The 20,337-nt window shown below is 36.2% G+C and overlaps 1 long non-coding RNA gene across 1 annotated transcript; it reads right to left on the bottom strand.

The window, feature by feature from the left end:
* Positions 1-1,418: 1,418 nt before the first annotated feature.
* On the bottom strand, positions 1,419-19,206 carry LOC121960388. The gene is made up of 4 exons (XR_006106975.1): positions 19,147-19,206; positions 18,423-18,491; positions 1,576-1,648; positions 1,419-1,470 (listed from the first exon to the last, which is right to left on the bottom strand). It is a non-coding gene; the product is annotated as an uncharacterized LOC121960388 (long non-coding RNA).
* Between the last annotated feature and the right edge of the window lie 1,131 nt (positions 19,207-20,337).

Here is a 20,337-nt window from a genome sequence, read left to right as displayed (position 1 = left end):
AATACTCATCACAATTTTCCAGAACATGAGGTGACATCTTCTTGTTTGTTTTGTCCATGTAACAGTCAAAATCACAAATATATCAAATTTGTGATGACATAAAAAAAGAGAAAGGCAGCAAATTACTGTGGTTTAGATAATGGCATCTGTAAAAGTTTGGCATATCTGCTTTATAAATGATTCAAACTTACCGATAATCAGTGTTGTCATAAGTTAATTTTCTGTTGGACTAATCATCTAATTTTTTCAGCCCTAAATAAAACGATAAAAATTGCAATACGACGTTAGACGTTATAAGTTTGTTTAAAATGCATCACATGAAACTTCATTTTCTTTCCTTGAAATTTTGTATATGTTACATTGAAAACATCATAAGAAATGCATGAATAAAATAAACTGATAATATATTGCATCTGTCTTAATCATTTGGATTAGGGAAAAGTTTTATTGAACACTGATTAGCCATTCTGAAACAAATGCAAAGGTAGAGCAATGCCCAAATGTAGATGAGAACTTTCCAAATGTTTCTCATTATAATAACGCAATACCATATCTCTAAAGTTGGATCACCTGCAAGTATTTCATCGCTCAGGGTTGCAATTGATTTGCAGTTGAACACTTAAGATTCTTTGGCTGTTTGGCATCATGTACGATAAATATCCTTATAACAGTTTTCTCAAATTCTTGTACAATTAGAACCAAAAATTTTACAAACGACTACTTTCCTGCTCCCTAAAACTCTGAAAGTAATCAAACTTTAAAAAATAATCAAAATTTTAGCTAAAACAGGTATGCAGCAAAACAAAACCCTCAAAATAAACACACTATAAAAACAAGACCCGCCTTCATAGCCTGACACAGAAAAAAACACTTTTCTCTGACATCCTTTTTTTAAAAGTCTTAAAGTGCATTGGGTGTTTAATACTGTACTGTAATGCACTGAAGTAAACAATGCTGAATATCTACCAAAATCAGTTGCAAGTTCATGTTCTAAAAACACTTAGTACTCTGGAGGAAACAAATGCACGCAAAGGTATCAAAGGTATCAAAGGTATGAGAGCTGTAATGTGATATGCTGCATTATAATTTCATTATTCATAAGTTGAGGGAGTTTATGCATAGAAAAACAGATCTTTTGAACAGAAATAGTAGAGCTGCTTGTGCTTCTTGGTGTATCTCACATTCTTCCTCTATATACTAAATTAAGATGTACAATGTACAGTCATGCCATTTCTGGCCTTTGTTACAGAGTTTGTGTAGCTTGCTGACACAGCTCGACAGGGTCAAGGATACATCTGACTCACCTCAGGCCCCCTGCTCTCCCCGGGGACCGGCCTGTCACTCACTTTGTGGTTACGCATCATAACTGACAGAGGCACAAAGTGAGAGCTCGACGCTGCATCAACAGCAGCAACATCATCACCAAAAAACCATGTCATCTTCCTCCTAGTCCACCACCAGCTCTCTACTCTGTGGAGGGAAGGGGAAAAAACACACATTCAAACCAAAAGCCAATAATAAAATGTCATTCAGTGTGAGTAGGAAGACCTAAAAATAGAAGATTTGGACATTTACCTTAAAATTCTCCACTCTGCAGTTCGGATGTGGGGTGCCTTGCAATAGAGTTGTTAAGAAGTGGCAGCAAGACCTGCAAAGGTTTATAATGATTGGGTGTAATTTCTTCATTGAGACTGCATACACACATGTGCGCTCTGTGATCCATTCTAAATGGGTCTCTAGCTCATTGAAACGGCGTTGAGTTGGTGTAGCGTATAGGCTTTAATTGGTATTAAGTAGATGACATAATAAGCACATGCATACAGGCGTTTGACTAAGAGCAAAGGGTTTCAGTGATCATAGCACTTTGTTCTTTCTACATTAAAAATGAATATAGTCACTGAGATACTGTACTAAACCACTTCAGAATACAGATGATGCAATGGCCAATGGTGACGTCCAAATTTAAAGCATATTACAATTTAGGCACATGTACAGTATATGAACATTATAGCTTGTTTTTGTATCTTTATAGATACAACAGAGAAGAAAACCCCCGTGATAATCAGCGAGTGTCCGTTTCCTGTGCCAGACGGATAATTTGGAGAATAAAATGGCAGCCGGCCAGAGACCTGGGTGAAGAGTTCAAAATATGTTAACATTTTCCAATAACGGTCACATTGACTCCAGAAAAGCATATTTAGCATAAATGTTTTTGTACTTGGCTGCATTTGCTTGATGAAAATGCAGTGACGACACTTTCGCTTATTATGTTTGGATGTTTTTTTCAAACACTCAGCCATATAAACGAAAAAGAAATGGCGGCATTTAGTTCTACACATGGACATATTGTGGCTGGAAACAGAGCACCATCAAACTGCTCATTTTGGATAAACCGGCGACAGAAGAGGTTAACCCTCACTGATTTCAGCCCAATCTACCTGTCTAGACTTCTTCAGATTCTACATTGTTCTCAGACGGCCAAATACACCAAAAATAATCATCTCAGTTTGAGTTGGCATACAAGGCGAGCCGCGGCTCAGTCGACCGTGCATTAGCTCACAGTAGTGGGCGTCTCTCCCCTTTCTCCCTCTCACTCATTTTGCTGCATGCTGCCATTTTAACTGTTCCTGAGTGGCAGGCGAGAGGGCGGGGTTGGTAGCAGCGGCCATGATGGTGGAATCACTACACCCACTCCTGAGGAACAGCCTCAACATCAAAGCCAATTCGCACATTGGGTTACGTTGTGGTGCAGGCCAAAACTGGAGACTCTAGGTACAGGACGAAGTGCGTCATGTGATTAATAGATGTAGGATAGGCTAACATTTTGCCGCATGCACGGCGGAACATTTCTATTACAGAAAACACACACAAATTACGTTATTCTGACAAAGTGAAAACAATTCAAGCTTATTTTTTTGCAAAAACTTTCTAGACTTCTTTCTAGATCAGATTTGTAAAATTAGCTGGTATAAATTCAAAATATTCAGTATACATTAATACTGTATGCTGCACACAGATTGTGTCCTTGTGTATTGCATTGCAGTTTTCATAATCTTAAATTGATAACATTTTCTAATCTTTTCCATTTAAATATGTATAAGCTCTGCACAAGTACAAATAAAGAGAAAGGTGCATGTGCAAAACGGCTGTATATCTGCTACACAATACCATCATTTATAGCAAAACAAAAATTTAATTTCATAAAGATACACAATTAAATAGAATGCAAAATTACTGTAGGTAGAAAATTGTCTTGGCTCAACAAGATAAAACATAAAAAAACAGTTCAGGATGATGAGTATTACTCAGCAATGTTGCAAAAAAACACGTCAATGTAAGAATATTTTTTGTTTTACCCACAAACTGCCTGTTGAATATAATACTTCAAAAAATAAAACAAAAAAAATTCCATGTTTACTTACTGCGCATGAGAAATAAAATGTCCAAAAAATTGTATCAAAATGAAAAAAAAAAATTAGGAACCAAAAAAAGCATGACTTCCTTTAAATGTCATAAAATTAAAAAACAACTAAATCAGTCCTCCTTCCAAGAGGGTCATCGTGGGATCAGACGAAATAAAGCAAAGAAACAAAGAATTCTCAGGAAAGTCACACTGTCGTTTCAGAGTCAAAAGGAATTTGTCAGCTGCTCTCTGACGTCCTGTAACCTGACGGAAAATGCCACACAAATATAAAAATAAAAAAAGGAAGTTTTGCCAACAAATTCATGCTTGTGGTCCCTCAACACAGATTGTGTATTATGTGGGTCACATCCGTACCCCCGCCTCATTTCCCCACCCCCAACCCTGAAAATTAAAAAGAAAAAAAATGCCTTCCTTGGATGACCAGAGTGGCTCCTAACCAACTACATTTGAGGTCAAAGTTCATCATGTCCCCTTGGCAACACCAGGGCAACAAGCAACGGTGTCTAGACAGGTCATGGTATCCCCCCCATGCCCAAAGCAACCCACCACCCCCTGGCTCTTTCCGGAAGGAGGTGTCAGCAGCAGCCAAGTGCAGGGTAAACAGGGCGGAGGGGGGGTGGCCTTTGGCCCTCGTGAGGTCGGATCAGCACCTCCACCCTCCACTGATCAAAGATGAGGATCCTCCATGCCAGGGCCTTGGTCAAAGGGGGCAGGGTCGAGAGATGAACTCTGCGTTTCTGTAATCTAGACGTGTCCAGACCCGATTGTCTTCTTTCACAGCCCAAAATGGACCCTTCCGGTGCCGCTGATTACATTAGGGAGGACAGCCTCCTTTCACTGGGGCGCCTGGACAAAAGAGGCGCTTCCGTGCCCCTCGCCATCTGGTCCCAAAATAACAGAAAAGGTCCCAGGAAAAAAAAAAAAAAAAGCCCAGCCAGCCTTAAATGAAAGAACGCTGTTTGAATAGATGGGATGGCTGGACAGATAAGCAAACATACAGTAAAGCCTCACACATTTACGCAGAGATTGGAAGCCAATCTAAATTAGCAAATACAGCAGTGTTCAAGGGCTCTGATGAGCAGGTCTGCAAATCATTGACGGATTTAAGCACAAATGGAATTCTGCTGTGCACCAAATAGAGAACTGTGCCACACATACATCATTATTATTGCAAACTATCAATGCCCAGAGGCTCCTCACGAGTTTAAACTCATCTGTGTTGGACCACTGTGGACACCGTGGAAAGATTTGTGATGGAAATGAGAAGAAAAATACTAATTTATGCGATAGTTTTGAGTTTTTAATACAATACAGTCGATAAAAAGAGGTAAATAATTAAAGACATAATGCATTACACATAACCGTAACTAAAAAAGGCAAAAGTCTGTGGTGGCTAAAAGGATTTTTAACTTTGAATTCAGTAAATCGGCAATGTTGCAGGTGTGTCCCATTAGGTTGATTACCAATTAACAGCGTCTGCAGCCTCAAATATCCTGCATGCTGCATGTCCGTCACATACTGGTCAATGCCACACTGAGCCCAGTCCACTTTGTCCAAGCTGTGTGTCAGTGTTTTGCACATGGCGTCATGACTTTCACATGTCAAATCATTTTGGGGCTTTTTTTTAACCGATGCAGCTGCTGTTTGGGCACAGATTATTTGGCCTAATTGCAGCTCATGTTGCCTCGAAAACTCCCAGAAATCCAAGAGCTCATTATTAGACCTCTATTATAGCTGGAAAGGCATCTAACTAGCATTCCACAGTGGCGGATGAAGTATTCAGATCATTTACTTAAGTAGAAGTACTAATACCTACATAATAGATTGAGAAGACATACATTGTGAGAAGCAGGCTAAGTATAATCAGGAACATTTATTAAGTATTAAAAGTTAAACTACCCAATGCAGAAAAATGATCAAAAAACACCCCAGAAATTCTAAATTATTCAAAATAAAATAAAAAACGACATATATTTTTCTCACACTGTGAAAATACTCTGTATTATACTGTTAAAAGTACTAAAAGTACTGCATTAAGGTTACTTAAGGTTACAAAAGGTTACTTCAGTAACAGTATAGTAAGGAAAACGTATGTAAAGTATGAAAAGTAAAAGTACCCATTGCAGAAAAATCTAAAATAAAAAACCTCACCCAAAATGTTTATCAAAATAAAGGCAATTAATTTTCTGTCAATCGGCTAATTGATTAATCAACTAATTGTTGCAGCTGTACTTGTATTAACTGTTGAGTACTTTAATTACCAACAAAACGTCATGTTTTATAAACTTTTATTTTTTGATGCAGTAACTAAAGCTTTCAGAAATGTAGTGAAGTAAAGGTACAATATGATGTATTGGAGTAGAAGTCTAAATTGGCATTAAAAGAATAGACTCAAGTAAAGTACAAGTACCTCAAGTTTATACTTGAGTAAATGTACTCAGTTACATTTCACCGCTGGCATTCGATATTACATTACAAACATTTGTATCATCCCTGGCAATCGTGATGAAGTTACTTCAGAGTTAAGATTATTTACTTTATTTTATTATTATATTATTTAAGTGTTTACTGCTATTTTTTCTCTCCTGTGCAGTGTTACTAACGGAGTGACATTAAATTAATACTAGAATAACTACCTAGCATAAGTATAATCAAAGGAGGAGTGGATTTTACTGTTAAAGCTATAAGTCAGCTGGACATCTTTGCTGCCAAAGTTGTGGTATTTTGACATAATCATCTTGATTATGTCAAAGATATCTGACGTGATGAATATAAAGTAGCAAATGTTATCAAGATGGGAATCCAGCTAATTTTAAATTACAGCCTTAAAATTCCTAATCACCAGTCTGGAAGTCTATTTCTGTCTTCTGAAGATCATGTCCAATTTAAAAATCCAGCACGACTTCAGGTTATAATAATGTGGTCTGTTCACTCCTGCAGCCTCTTTGAAAGGTTTACATGTTTAACATGCAGGTACTTCAGGTTAGCTGCACACCGTTAAACTATCACAATATGTATAACTTGGAGCATTTGGAGCACTGTTTTGCTAATGCTGATTATATGCTCTGCTATGCATGGCTTGTTTTTCTCTCACAGTCCACAAGGAAATTTGGTAAATAAACAACCTCATTACTGGCAAAGGTGATGCTGCCCTTGATCTTGAATGGTTTTGTCAGGAGAAAGGTGAATGTGCGGCATTGAGAAGTTAAGTTAGATTGAGTAGCTTGGCCATATGGGACCGGCTTTGTTTGGAAAACTGATTTCACAACAAAGCTGAAAATCTAAATTCGGCTCTTGACTGGCACGAGCCATGCAACAATAATGTGGAAAGAAGTACAAAATTTCCTTACAAAATATATATTTTGGACACATTGTATGATTCTAACAACTACAGATGACAGGGATAATCAAGTTGGTCCAACAGATGTGTCTTTTTGTCCACCAATCATGATCGTAAAGAGTGTTTATCTCTTTAAACTGCGTCTTTATGTGCACAAAGCAGGTCTACAGTAAATGTAACCAGCTACAACACATAATTCAGCTTTAAATGAATGTACATGTTCAAGGTTTCAGATAGACCTGTCATCCAAACTTTGAATGTAGATTTGGAGGATTAATGAAATCCAAATTAATAGTATTGCCAGAACAAATTGATGTTTTAATGAATCATAAGATATATGAATAATACTGGTAGAACTAGGACACACAGAGTATCCAAGGTAAAACTTGTGCACCTAAAGACGATTTTTCTCTTATTAGCTTTAAACTGCGGAGAAATTATGTAAAGCTGATTTTAAGTACTGAAATTTCATGTAATTTTAATATCTTCTTAAATTTTGCTTCAGTGTTAAATATACAGTAACCCCGGCCTGACATAGCACATTTTCTACATTTGGTGAATCGTTTGCCCTCTAACTTTTCATTATCTACGGGTCATAATTATCGACCTTTTCTCTTCCTACTTTTCATCATTATAAATCACATCCAGGCCCAAACTTTCACTTGTCTGTTTCTAATCCATGTATAAATAAGTTAAAATCAAAATGAAATGCATGAAATGAAGAAAATAAGCAAAGAACTGTGGTTACACGCTTATAGATGCATATCTGAGTAGCTGAAAATGGTCAAATTGCACAAATAAATAAGCCGATTCATAAAAATAAACTGACTGACAGTCTGCTGGTGTGACTTTTGACAGCTATATCCTGAGAAGGGTGGAAATTACTGCAGACTTCAATGTCTTAAAAGAACTTCTTCACACATGACAACAAGCTCTTCTCATACCTGCTGAGATGCAGCAACAACCTGAAAGTATTTTACATCTGATTTCTTCATCTGTGTCATTTCTACGAGAGGAGTTCATATAAGAACAATATGGAGAGAATAAACTGAAGCAGGTGAGGAGCTGTGATCTGTCTGTTGTTCTTGAGATAAAGCTCAAGAGAAAAATAAGAGGCTTTTTTCCCCCAAAATACCAAATAAAGTTCCAAACTTCAGAGATGAGGCACAAAACTGCTCTGTAATGCTCAAGACTTGTTGTATTGACTTGCACTCAACAAGGGTGTGACACGCAGAAGCATGGCTCGGACAGTCAGTTGTCAACCATACTGGTTGTTCTTTGTAATGATGCCAGCACACTTGCACCTGCTTTGGTTCCTTCAGCACTGGAAGTCAAACCTCACACACACAACACACACACACACACACACACACACACACCAGACACACACACACACACACACAAACGTGATATGGATGATGTTGCTTTTCTTTGTTCTTTGTTTTCTCAAGAAGTACTTTTTGGCCTTGCAATTATTGATAAAATAAAGAAAAAAAAAACAAACTGCAAACCAGAAGAGAATACAAAGTTCCACGGCAGCTAAAGCCAGACTGTTTGTGGAGGTAAAAAAATAATGCTGCAAGATTACATTTGCACATGTGCACAAATCAGACTTTGAATTTGCACACTATAGGCATCATCTATTATCCACACAGCTGAAATTTATTTAGAAAATCACCTAATGTATCCAGGGTTCCTGCAGCTTAGGGCAAGTTTGATTTATGACTCTTTAAAGACTTTTTAATGCCACTCTGAATGAAATTTTGAGACCAATTTTACAATTGCAAAACATGGAGAAAAAAATACATGAGCTGATGTCAATTATGTAGGGTTAGGCAAGGTTTTGCATAAAATGTGCATAAAACAAGACTTTTGGGAAAATACCTGCCCTTCATTGGCAGTTTTTTCTTGGTGATTTTGTGTTTCTTACTCCGAATGTGGGATTCGAAAGCCTTGATTCCCAAAACGCTCTCATCCAAACTTGGTAAATATTGCTGCTTGGTCAGTGGACTTTCATGTCTACATATGACAAACAAGGTATCCTCCTGTGTCTGTTGTTCATGTTCCAGGACATGCATTGTATCTTTTCAAAATAAACTTTCATTTTCACAGGAAATGTACTGTTTGTGCTAGTTAGATGCATACAGCTTTTCTTTTTAAAAAAAATTATATATATAAAAATATCAGGAATATACCTTGTATTTACATTAATTTCCTTGTGCAAGAAAAGCACGTGATTAGGTTAAGAAGAAAAAAAAAAAACATCATGCGGCTCACCATTCATGAGGGAAGTGAACACTGGGCTCATGGGTGAAAGTCCGGGGTTTGTTGACACAAAAGGGTTTTTTTGCATCAGTGTCAGACATAATTATCAAAATTACTGATGAAGCAGCAATATATAATGAGTTGTGAATGAAAACAGGCTGTGATTCCCTGCGTGCTGAGTTTGAAAAACTTTTTGCATAAAAGAGCCTAGTATGCATTGCCTTGTACAAGTGTCAGGCATTCTGCAAAATCTTGGTTAAGAAGCCAATTTTCAAAGAATTGTCGCTTCTTCATGTCATCCATGAGAGAGTGACAGCTAGCTAACAGACAGTGGATCCTCTGACACAAAATATGAGTGTCGTTGGTTCCACTATCCAGACCTGCGTGAGGTCATCGCAAGAGGCATAAACATTATCAATCCTTTAAAAAAATTTACAATGCAACATCAGTAAAAAACTAATCACAAATTTTATCATTTTTTAAGACCTTTGAAGTCTTAAAAAAGATTTAAGACATTTTAAAACCAATTAAGGCCTTATTTTGAAATTCATGAATTCAAAGCCTTTTAAGGATCTACAGAAACCCTGACCTTATTATATCAGTGCAACGCTGGAATTGTAAAACTTGTAAAACTTACTCAGGCGATCTTACAAACAGAAAACTGTTTTATATTCATGAACTACTTTGCCACTTTTTCAAGCAGGTAGTGAGGAGCAAAAAAAAAAAAAAAAAAAAAAAACAATGTAGAGGGAAGAGATTCACAGCCAGAGCCAGAACTGAAGTAAACTCCTCATACAGTTCTGCATATGATCATACACCATGTTCCTGCCCTGCTAAATGTCTATTCCCAAAACATCTCATTGAAATATTTTAGAGCAAATGCAAGAAAACCAGAACCCAGCGGCAGGTCAAGCCTTCACATCTGACAAATACCGTCCAGTGAACCACATATACTAACACGCTCCTAAAAACAAATACTCCCAGAACTTTCTCTCCAAAGCTCTGACTTTCTCAACTTTCCTACAGTCTCAGTGAAGGCAGCAACACTGGAGGGAATTCTCTTCCTATTGCTATTACTGAATGCCTTCTCCACAATCCTGTCTGTCATCTACTGCTAATCTTTTGTTTGTGGGTAAATAAAATCTAAATAACAAAAGCATTACCAAGTCCAACCCACTACTGATTCATGTCTGCTGGGGGTTGCACATAACTGGCAGACACCAGCTCGGTCTCACAACTGTGGGATAAGTGAAGTGAGTGTGACATATAGAGGGCAGGTGGTGCCAGTCAAGTGAAGTACGTGAACGTAGTCCCAATCTGTAGTTTCATAGCTCGATAATTAGTTATTTTTCCATAGCAATCTCCAAATTATGTCATCAGGCCTTACAGAGTACTCATTATTCACTGCAACAAACAAGCTGGAAATAACACTCAATCCTATGGAGACCTCAGAGCTGCGTTCCAGGGAGGGACTCGAGTCGCTGTGTGAAACCAACAAGAACCAACACGACACCTGGCATTTTCCAGCTAAAGTGGGCTGTTGCACACTGCTGAGCACAATGGAGAGACATGCTTCTTAATTGTGCAGGTTTCAGAGTGCCGAGAGAAAAAAAAAAGATCACACATATGGCTGGCCATATAAAGGCTTAAAAACCTGCAGATTTATTTATTAATTTTTAGATAAACATGTATTTATGGGAAAACAGACAATTTCTAGACATATTAAAAAGAGCAAAAAATATATAACATAAGTCACTGTGGCTTAGCATCAGTTCAAGGATACTAATGTTAATCATGCTCATTTTCAGCAGCTATCTAGTCAGTGTTTGCCTACACTATTTACTTATTTTCAGGCTAATCCAGGAGTATAAAAAATATTTCAGAACATCTGAGAAAATCAAATCACATATAGGCAAAAATGGAAGAATTAAAACTTAATATCAGATGCAAATAGATGCGTACATGTGTCAAAATATAAAATATAGAATAAACATGTAATTGTAAAGGTGCAGTGGCTCAATTAATGTGCTCATTCCACACTGAATAAAGTTCTTAAATATTGCAAGGGTTATAATTTTACTTTTCTAAAAAATCTTTATTCTCATAACATGCCTTGTGAGCACTAATCGTCATTATTTTGATCTTTTAATGTAAATCTCATTGATACTGTGTTGTTGTAATAAACAAGCATAAAATTCTACAAACTACCTTGCTCTAATCTTGTAAAAATGGGGAGGGGAAAATGACAACAAAAAAACTTGAAGGTACACAGACAGCAGCAGGTCAGACCATTCTCTAAATGTAGTCATCATTTTATGACTGAACGTGGCTCAAAATTACAAAGTTATTGTTAACTTAAATTATTTCCTGTTGAAAGTTTAAGTTTTTGAAAAGAAAAAGTTGTCCTCATGCACATTTATACACTTACAAACACTTTTATAATATACAAACATTAAAAAAAAACCCTGTAATATCAAACAAACTGATCCTAGGATCAAGCTCCAGCATTGCTCAAACCTCACCGTGTTCACCCCAATAATCTACGCCTTTTCTTAATTTCTGATTAAAGCTTCATATTGTACCAAAACAAACAGCAGTCACATCACAACAAATCAAATGATTTCTATGCAACTGGTTTATGAAAATATAAAAAGCTGAGTTTGTGAGAACTTCATTTTGTGAAGTACTTCTAAACTTGCTGAATTATTAATTATTTATCTCTTGCATTATTGTCAGTCACTCACCACTCAAGACTAGATTCAGTTTCAGGCATTTTATGATGAAATAATTTGTTAAAATTAATAAAGAGCAGTTTCTTTTGACATAGAGCCAAGTGGAAAATTATTATTATGTGAGAAAAACATGCAATTTTAGTATACTGTAGTAGGGCACGGCAGTATATTAATATTATGTCAAGATTGCGACATAAGACTAGATATCATCTTAGCTTTTGGATATTATATATTAAGTGTTGTCTTTTCCTGGTTTTAAAGGCTGCATTGCAGTAAAATGTGTATTTTTTTTAATTACCAGAGTGTTTTAGCTGTTTTATTATTTGCCTTTAACCATTTAGACATTATATCCACATTACTGATGATTATTCGTCAAAAATCTCACTGTGTAAATATTTCCTGAAAGCATCAAGAGTCAAACCAACAATATTGTTTTGGGTTAAAAAAAAAACCAAAAACTGAGATATAAGAGATTTTACAAAATCTGGTCCCCTTTAATAAACTTTGTGAATTTTCCATCTGGCCTGGAACTACAGGTGGTCTGTACTTAAATACACTACGATGCATGTGTTTTTGTTTTTTTGTTTTGGGACCCGTCTGTTTCTTTATTTTTCTTCTGTTTTTCTTTACATTTCTGAACATATTTGTACCTTGAGGTAATAGCCTATGTTGTCCTCTGATAAACCTAAAAATCTCTATAAATAAAATGTTAAAATATGCTGAGATATCTATTTTTCTCCATATCGCTTAGCCTTAAATTGTAGATACTGCAATATGAAAGTCCTAATATAGTTCGGTAAAATGGACAACTACTTCTAATTGCTTTGATGAAACAAAACTAATAATGGGTCAGCTAAGAATCAACGAAAATGTTTAATTAAGGTCTAGAAAACAGTAAACACTGATAATTAACATAAATTGTTAAATCAATTAAGGTTTATGGGGTTTGAGGTATAAAGATGAGAGAATATAAACAGAAGGAGTCACTAAGAGAAAGCTCTTGGGAACTGGGGATCACGCAGTGTCTGCACTTGTATATAACTGATATGGGTCCTGACTTAAAGTTAGTGCAAACATGTTAAAGAGGGTAATTAGTTAACAGTTAAAGGCAGTAATCACCCAGTGATGAAGATAAAAGGACTCAAAGGAAAACAAAGTGGAAATGGGCTGGTACCATTCACATCACAGTCGGATTCTGCAGGTCATGTGCTAAGTCCTGTTAAGAGCCTCAAAGGGCAAACGCCAAACACTGGGCACTTTTGTGTGAGTGTTTAGAAACACAGCGAGATTTTAAGCACACAAACATGAAAAATATCAATTTCACATTTGGTTTAACGCTTTCACACTTTGTGTCACTGACACCCAGAGAGAAGGGCTGTGGAAGACAAAACACAGCTCCTGGATAAGGATCATGTTAATGCCTATCAATTAGGATCAAAAAGGGATTAACCGGCATGGTTGCAGCGGTAGGATGGGGGCCCATGCAAAGTCACTGAATACTAGGGGTCACACCCCCGACTTCATTAGGCCTGACCTTTCCACGCCATTGTGTGGCAGGGAAGAGACCCTGCAGTCTGTGTTTCCCTTTTACCCATCTTAGATGGCTTATGGAGAGTCGAATATGAGACATGCAGAAAAGCTGTTAGAGATCAGTGAAATATGAAATATTCACTTTCAAAGTCCAGGGAGACTTATTAGGTTACTGCAACTTGGAGCAGGTGGGTATTTACTCATCAACCCCCAACCTCCCTGCAAAGGAAATCATTTTTTTTCACCTTAGAGAGAAGTGAGATTTACTAATTAGTCATGGTGCAGCCTTCCCTTGCTATGATGTACCGCGGGGTTGACGAACTCTAACTCTGCTTTGGCGTCTTAATTCACAAAAAGGTCAAATGGCAAAGTGGAAGGTGTGTCCAGGTGTGTTAAAATAAGCCCCAATTAGGGAAAAATGCAAGCATACCCTCAAGTCTCACATATCCAACTTGGAAGGAAACTTCCAGTAAAGCTCCTGAACTGGGGCAATTTTAATGCTGTGGTGTGTTAGAGGACTTTTTTACATATTTGTTGCAGAAAAAGAAAGAGAACGGGAAAAAACTTTTATAGACAAACCCCTTGTACGGATACATTTACACAAAATATTCAGTGACATATTGTCAGCACCAACACAAGACCAAGTGCACAACTGTAGAATGTAATAAGGGTGTCAGACACTCATATTTAATGCTTTTTAAGACCTCTCCAAGATCATTTTTTAACCAAATTTAAGACAGATTTCTGGACAAATCATCTGTTTCTTATTCAAGCACTGCAGCTAAATATAAAAGGTAATTATGTATCTGTGCAGAGGTTTTATGCAGTATGGTTAACAACAGATAAGTATAAAGTCAAAAGACAGTATTAGGTTTGGCGCTAGATTTAAAGATTTGTAAGTTTGAGCTTGTCTGTTTGCGGCAATTTTCTAACAAATTCAAATTTAAGACTATTTAATTACTTTTTAAGGTCTAATATTTAGAGAATTAAATTGAAGATATTTTAAGACTTTTTAAGGACCTGCTGATTGTACCTCTTATTGTAAAAGTGGGCTGTTGCATCATAAAAAGTATTCGCTGCAATTTTATTTTTACACCCAATTATATTTTTACACCTAAGATTCCTCTGACAGCTTAGTAAAAACATGTATAACTTTATTGTCTCTCTTTAGTCAGTATTCAAAGTTAATTAAACAAGTTATACAATTAAAAAAAAGCTAAACATGGGGTACCATGTTACAGTCTGACCAGATGTTTGTGTTCACTCTGGTTAGAACGATTACATTATTGTTCAACTGTGCCATAACTCTGATATCTGAATTTTGATTGAATCGCGATAAAAACATGTAGAAAGAATACAAATATCTGCTGATTTTTTATTATCAGATTTTTTTTGTACTCCTCAATATTACTATCAGGCTATAAAATTCAGAAGTGGTCAAGCTCTAGTAACTATAGGACGTCAAGGACACTATGTACTCTGTGTTCAACGTTTCATACCAAAGCTGAGCAGGGTCTGTCTGGTCTGCATAATGCATCAGCCAAGAGAAGGGTAGATTTAGGTTAAGTGACAGTGAACTGATGTGTCGGTTCACTGTCACTTAACCTAGATCTACCCAAATGGCAACCACTGTGTTTTTTTTTCTTCCCCCAATCAGCTTTTGTGTGAAAAAGGAAAAAAAGACATTAACATATTTTAGCTGACATCTAAGTCCAAACACACACACACATATAAGATGATTTTACTATGCTATTATGACTAATGATAATTAATGATTCATTAAGTGCAGTGCAGTGTGTTAAATGATTATGTGCAAATGCTTTGTTGAAAAATGATAACTTGGACTGGACTGGACCCCTTTATTTGCGAGCTCTCCATCCAGCAGTATGTGCTGAGAACTCTGTGAAAGTTAAGAGTTAAGCAAAAAAGCAGAAGTTCATCTCAGGCCAAAAGTTTCGTTCCCAGAAAAGTAAGTACTTGTTCAGGCTGCTGTTCAGTTTAAGCAGGCATGCAGCCTCACACCGCCTTCTTTGTACCGTTTATGAGGGGGTTATAGATGAGCACACTCCATTTCAAAGTCACTGGTGGATTTGCAGTCAAATTAAAACAGGAAGTATTGCTGAAGCTGTCAATGCTACGCAGCTGAGTGGGAACGGACATGCTGCATGTGCACATCTCAAAGACTGGCTGGGTCACAAACAGGGGAAAACAAATGCAGGCAAACACACGGCAGTCACACAACACTGCAGTCAGAGAAATCAAGTTATTTACTTACCTTTCACACGGCTCAAAAATAAGTATTTAAACAATCGACATTTACAGTGTAGTCACTGTGCAATTTCATTTGCAATTTCCCCCTCCTAATGAGGATCTAATATTCATGTGACATTGATATTGATGTTGTGGTTGCACCTGAAATCCAAAACCTCAGCACAGTCAGTGAGTGGGGTGTGTTGTGGTTATTTTAATGATAAACAAAGGTCTGCTATCTCGAGGCAAAGATCTCACTGTTGGCCCAAGATCAATTACAAACCTCAGGAATAGTGTTTGAGCAGAGGTGCACCCTATAAACAAGTCTCTCGTGTTATTATTCTAATATTAGGGCATCATGAATACAGTATGAAGGAAACGCACTCAACTGTAACTGATCTGCAGAAATATTAGATTAAAAAAAAAAAAACAATAGGGAATATTATCAAAAGCATTTGCGGTGAACTGAAGTATCAAAAAGAAATCTAATAAAATCAGGGTTTTATTCTAAAGTCTGGACACACTGAAGATAGTTTAGTCTGAGTGTGCATGTACAGCTTGCAAAATGGTGATGTAAACTTGTCAACAGGTTTAATTAAATAAAATTAAAAAAAAGGAAAACACTCAATTTGACGTTAATCCGTAAGTTTGGTGATTCTGACCTGCCTCTAACATGTGCATGCACCCAAAGTGCCTTTTCTCTCTCTCCCTATTTTCATGGCAACAGAGCAGAGGCCCAGCTTAATATGTTACTGACAGCCACTGTTGTGTTACGTGGCATCAGAACAGAGTCTGGCTTTAACACGAGCTCTTAACAGTGGACGAAAACAAGCATTCAAGAGGGCAAAGGTCACCTAAACCTTTCAGTGAGCAGTTCAAGTCAGCAGTAACCTCACAATATACTGTACTTTTAAATTAATGTTGCAATGGGCTGATTTTAAATTTAAAGTGCATTTAGTGGAAATCCCATACAACATTTTAAAAATATATACAGGTTCCTTTAAAGAAAAATAATTTTCAACGTAAGCAAATATAGAAGAGCATTAAATATTGCTTTTTTTTAGTAAGCACAATATCTCACATAAATAGTACAATCATTTATTACATTTAATACATCAAGATGTATTTAGTTGTCTTAATACAACAAAACCAGATTTGCAAGATTTACAAACTAAAATAATTGAATAATAATACGTGCATAATATGATCGTTCAAATCGGACATAAAATATCTACTCAACATTTTAATATTGGCTTGCACTCCAGGTGAAATAGCGATGAAATTATTTTGTTTTGTATAATGTTTACAACGTTCGATTCCTTTTAAATAACACAGAATTTTATTTGATGTGTGTATATTCTTTTGATCTCATTTTTTAAAATAAATACACTAAAACAATTTAATTATGTTGAGAACTAGTTATGCTTCTAATATTCAGCTGGCAGAAATTACAATTCACGCGATTAAATCATCAAATGTTTAAAAAAAAAAATGTAATTGCTTTTAAAAATAGTTTTTAATTCAAGCACACTGCATTGCACTCATCTTTTCTTTTAGATTGAACTCGGATCATTTTTGCGATGAAAAATATAAATAAACAGAACAACATCTTCGAAGAATTAATATCACTTTATACTGGTAATATTATATTACCATAGTATACTATTGCATGCGTGGAATTTAACATATGCTTCAATATTTTATTTGAGCTTTTATCAACGTGCTTTTTTAGAAATAATAAATATTCCATCAAAAGCATTTGTAGTTTATACAGAATTAAATGAATTATCTAAATTAAATTTTAAATCAAAATGCTCATCCAAATAAAAATTAATCGCGCTGCATTTGACAAAAAGTAAACCTATGAATCATAAAACACAATTCAGTGCAAGCATTTTTCACATGTGACCGTTGTTCAGTATTTTAAAATCTGTTTCACTGAAAAGTTTGTTTACTCCGCAAAAAATGTGCCGTTTCCTAACTGAATTTACACTTTGAGCTCAGATTCTCTTCTCTACAAGCTAGATTATAGTTCATTTCTTTCGCCACTGCCTAAACCTAAAATGGACGCCGCTGGCTTTGAGTTATCGATGGCTAGGACCTGCTAAGGGTCACAGCTGTGCAGTTGTGCTCTTAGGAGGGAAAAGGCAAATGGATCCATGTTTTGGCAGGCTGCCAGGAGACTCCTTAAAATACAGTGAAGGCCTTGATTTAAAATATGCCACACCAATGTCAAAGGGAACTGCGTCATTACGCAGCAGAGGCTGGTGAGATAAACAAGCCGCCGTTTTACAACAGACAATGGCAGGTGCTGCTGTTGCATAGAGCAATGCTTTGAAACAAGCTCAAATTCTACTCTGTATGTGCACAGAAATAACCCAAGAAATCTTTTCATTATAGCTCAGGCAGCATTAGAGCCTAGATGAAAGCCTGTTTTCTACAGACATCATCATGATGTTAGACCTCGTGACTGCACTGTGGGTGGAGACAATGAGCCAATAGAAAAACAGGATGAAGATTCGGAGCCCTTCTTGCATCAGCATTTTCCGGCTAAGCCTCAAGTGAAAGTTACGAGATCCATATCCATGATTATCTTATGAAGAGATCACAAATCAACGTTAATAAAAAATGACTGCAGCTGCTGACGAGTGAATGACAGCACCGAATTTGATTAGCCATTTCTCATCATCATATCATGTAGAATTGGCATTGCGAGCCAGAGCTCAACCTCTGTAAACACTGGTCTGTGCAGCCGACTGATATTTCCCTCAGGCAATCGCATTCACTCACTGCAGCACCTTAAAGCATTCCAGGAATAGCTTTTTCTCAACTTTTAACGTGCCCAAATGTGCGTTAATGAACAGGTCAACACAGATCTTACCATTTGGGCGGACACAGTCCAGCGTCGAAGACATGAAGGCATGACAGGCTGCAAGGAACCATGGCTCTCCTGTGAGAATAAAAGAATAAAAAAACAGCATCAAACAACTGTGTGGCTTGGTAAAAGTCTAGATACACATTATGTTGTCACAGAGAGGGTAAATAAAAACCACAGAGAAACCTAAAGGACAAGCTTCAAATTAAAAAGCGTTTTCATTTTTGTTTTGTAGATTTGGCTTGTAACACATTAAAGCTAAATTTGCAATCATAAAGTAAAAGAAACCCAATAATAAATACTATATTGCATATGTCGTGAGAATTTCTGAGACTATTTGAAAGCAAATAATTTTTAACAGTGTTAATCGTTATCGTTAAAAAAAAAACCATGAGCTGTATTTCATAATATTTACATAAAATTACTTATCTAATTCAAACCTTAATAATTAGGAATTGAAATTATTTTAAGAAAGCTGTATTATCTGCACAAGAAGCACACAAATCCACATCCACCTGCAGTTACAAAAAATTACAAATGATCACCAACATCAAATAAATTGCATGCAAAACTGAAAACTAAGATTTTGTGACGCATAACCATCATTTTATGTTTTGAAAACAATATTGAAAGCCAAAACGTCAAAAAGGCATAATCTGATATTATATATATTTAGGAGAACTAAAATAAGAAATTGCAACAAGTTACCCCTGCTTTTCAATTTTCTTACCTTTCTAATTGCAATTCCAATTATTTTTGTCAGACACTGGATCAGGTTTGGGACAGGCCTGCAAAGATACTGCATGCTTTAAGCATTTCTGTATTCTCCGGTGAAAACATAATCAACAAGCACTCAAAAACCATAAAGAATATGACAAGACGAGACTAAAGGAGCTGTCTGACAGCAGACGAGTATGCACTAGCAGGTGATAATGAAGAGATCTGTCCAGGCTGGTCACTGATATGGCAAACAGATAAACATCACAGACTCACTGAGTGAAAGTAACTTGTAATGTCAGAGTGAGGCTGGGAGCACTTTCAGAGGCCAAAGTTAATAGTGACTCACTGAATAAGTGGACTGTGAAGAAGTGCTTTGACTTTTTAAAACACATCTTATTACTTGGTGCAATAAATGACATTTTAAAGCTGCAAGCAGTTAATTTAAAAAGTAAAATTTAACAGATCAATTTGATAGTAGATCGCTATTTATAAAACTGAAACTTGAAAACATTAACATATGAGGCTTATCTTCTATTGTCTTGCATTATGACATTAGGTTTCACTGGCTATTATTATACTGTTTAATTCAGCATAAGGCAACAAAGCTCTACCTGTTAATAGAGACAAAAATTAAACCTGTTACTTACTTTTTACAATCTAGATGTAGTTAGTTCAAAATACAACGATAATCATCATTTAGATGACTGGTTGTTCTGTATAATCACATAAAAAACTTTGTGTCGATTATCATCATTAATACCAAAATATACACAGTTTTTTCAGTTGCTAATTTATAATTTAATTTACGAAAAACATTCATATATATACTTTGACACTGCATAAAATTATTCTAGTGTTCACACTGCCGCATGTTAAATAATGCTGAGTAATTACGGTTAATAGATTTGATTTAATTTCTTTCAAACTGCCTGTTAAGATCAGAAACTACTGCTGACATTTTATAATATGCAGAGACACTTTGGCTGCTCACAGCAAATTTGGGGATACCCTTGAAGCCTTTGGCACTAACTGGCAGTGATGAATCAGACAAAATGGCGACCAAGCGACCCACTAAGAGACAGATTCACAATGCTACAGAAATAAGAAAACTATATCATAACATTCAAACTATCTATTTATTGGGTTGTGTTGACCCCAGGATGGAAACTAGTGATTTAATTATCATCCAATCAACTAAACG

Source organism: Plectropomus leopardus, chromosome 21 (genome assembly GCF_008729295.1).
Source record: "Plectropomus leopardus isolate mb chromosome 21, YSFRI_Pleo_2.0, whole genome shotgun sequence".
Taxonomy (NCBI): Eukaryota; Metazoa; Chordata; class Actinopteri; order Perciformes; family Serranidae; genus Plectropomus; species Plectropomus leopardus.
The sequence above is the reverse complement of the archived record's forward strand: the minus strand, read 5'-3'. Positions and strand labels throughout refer to the sequence as shown.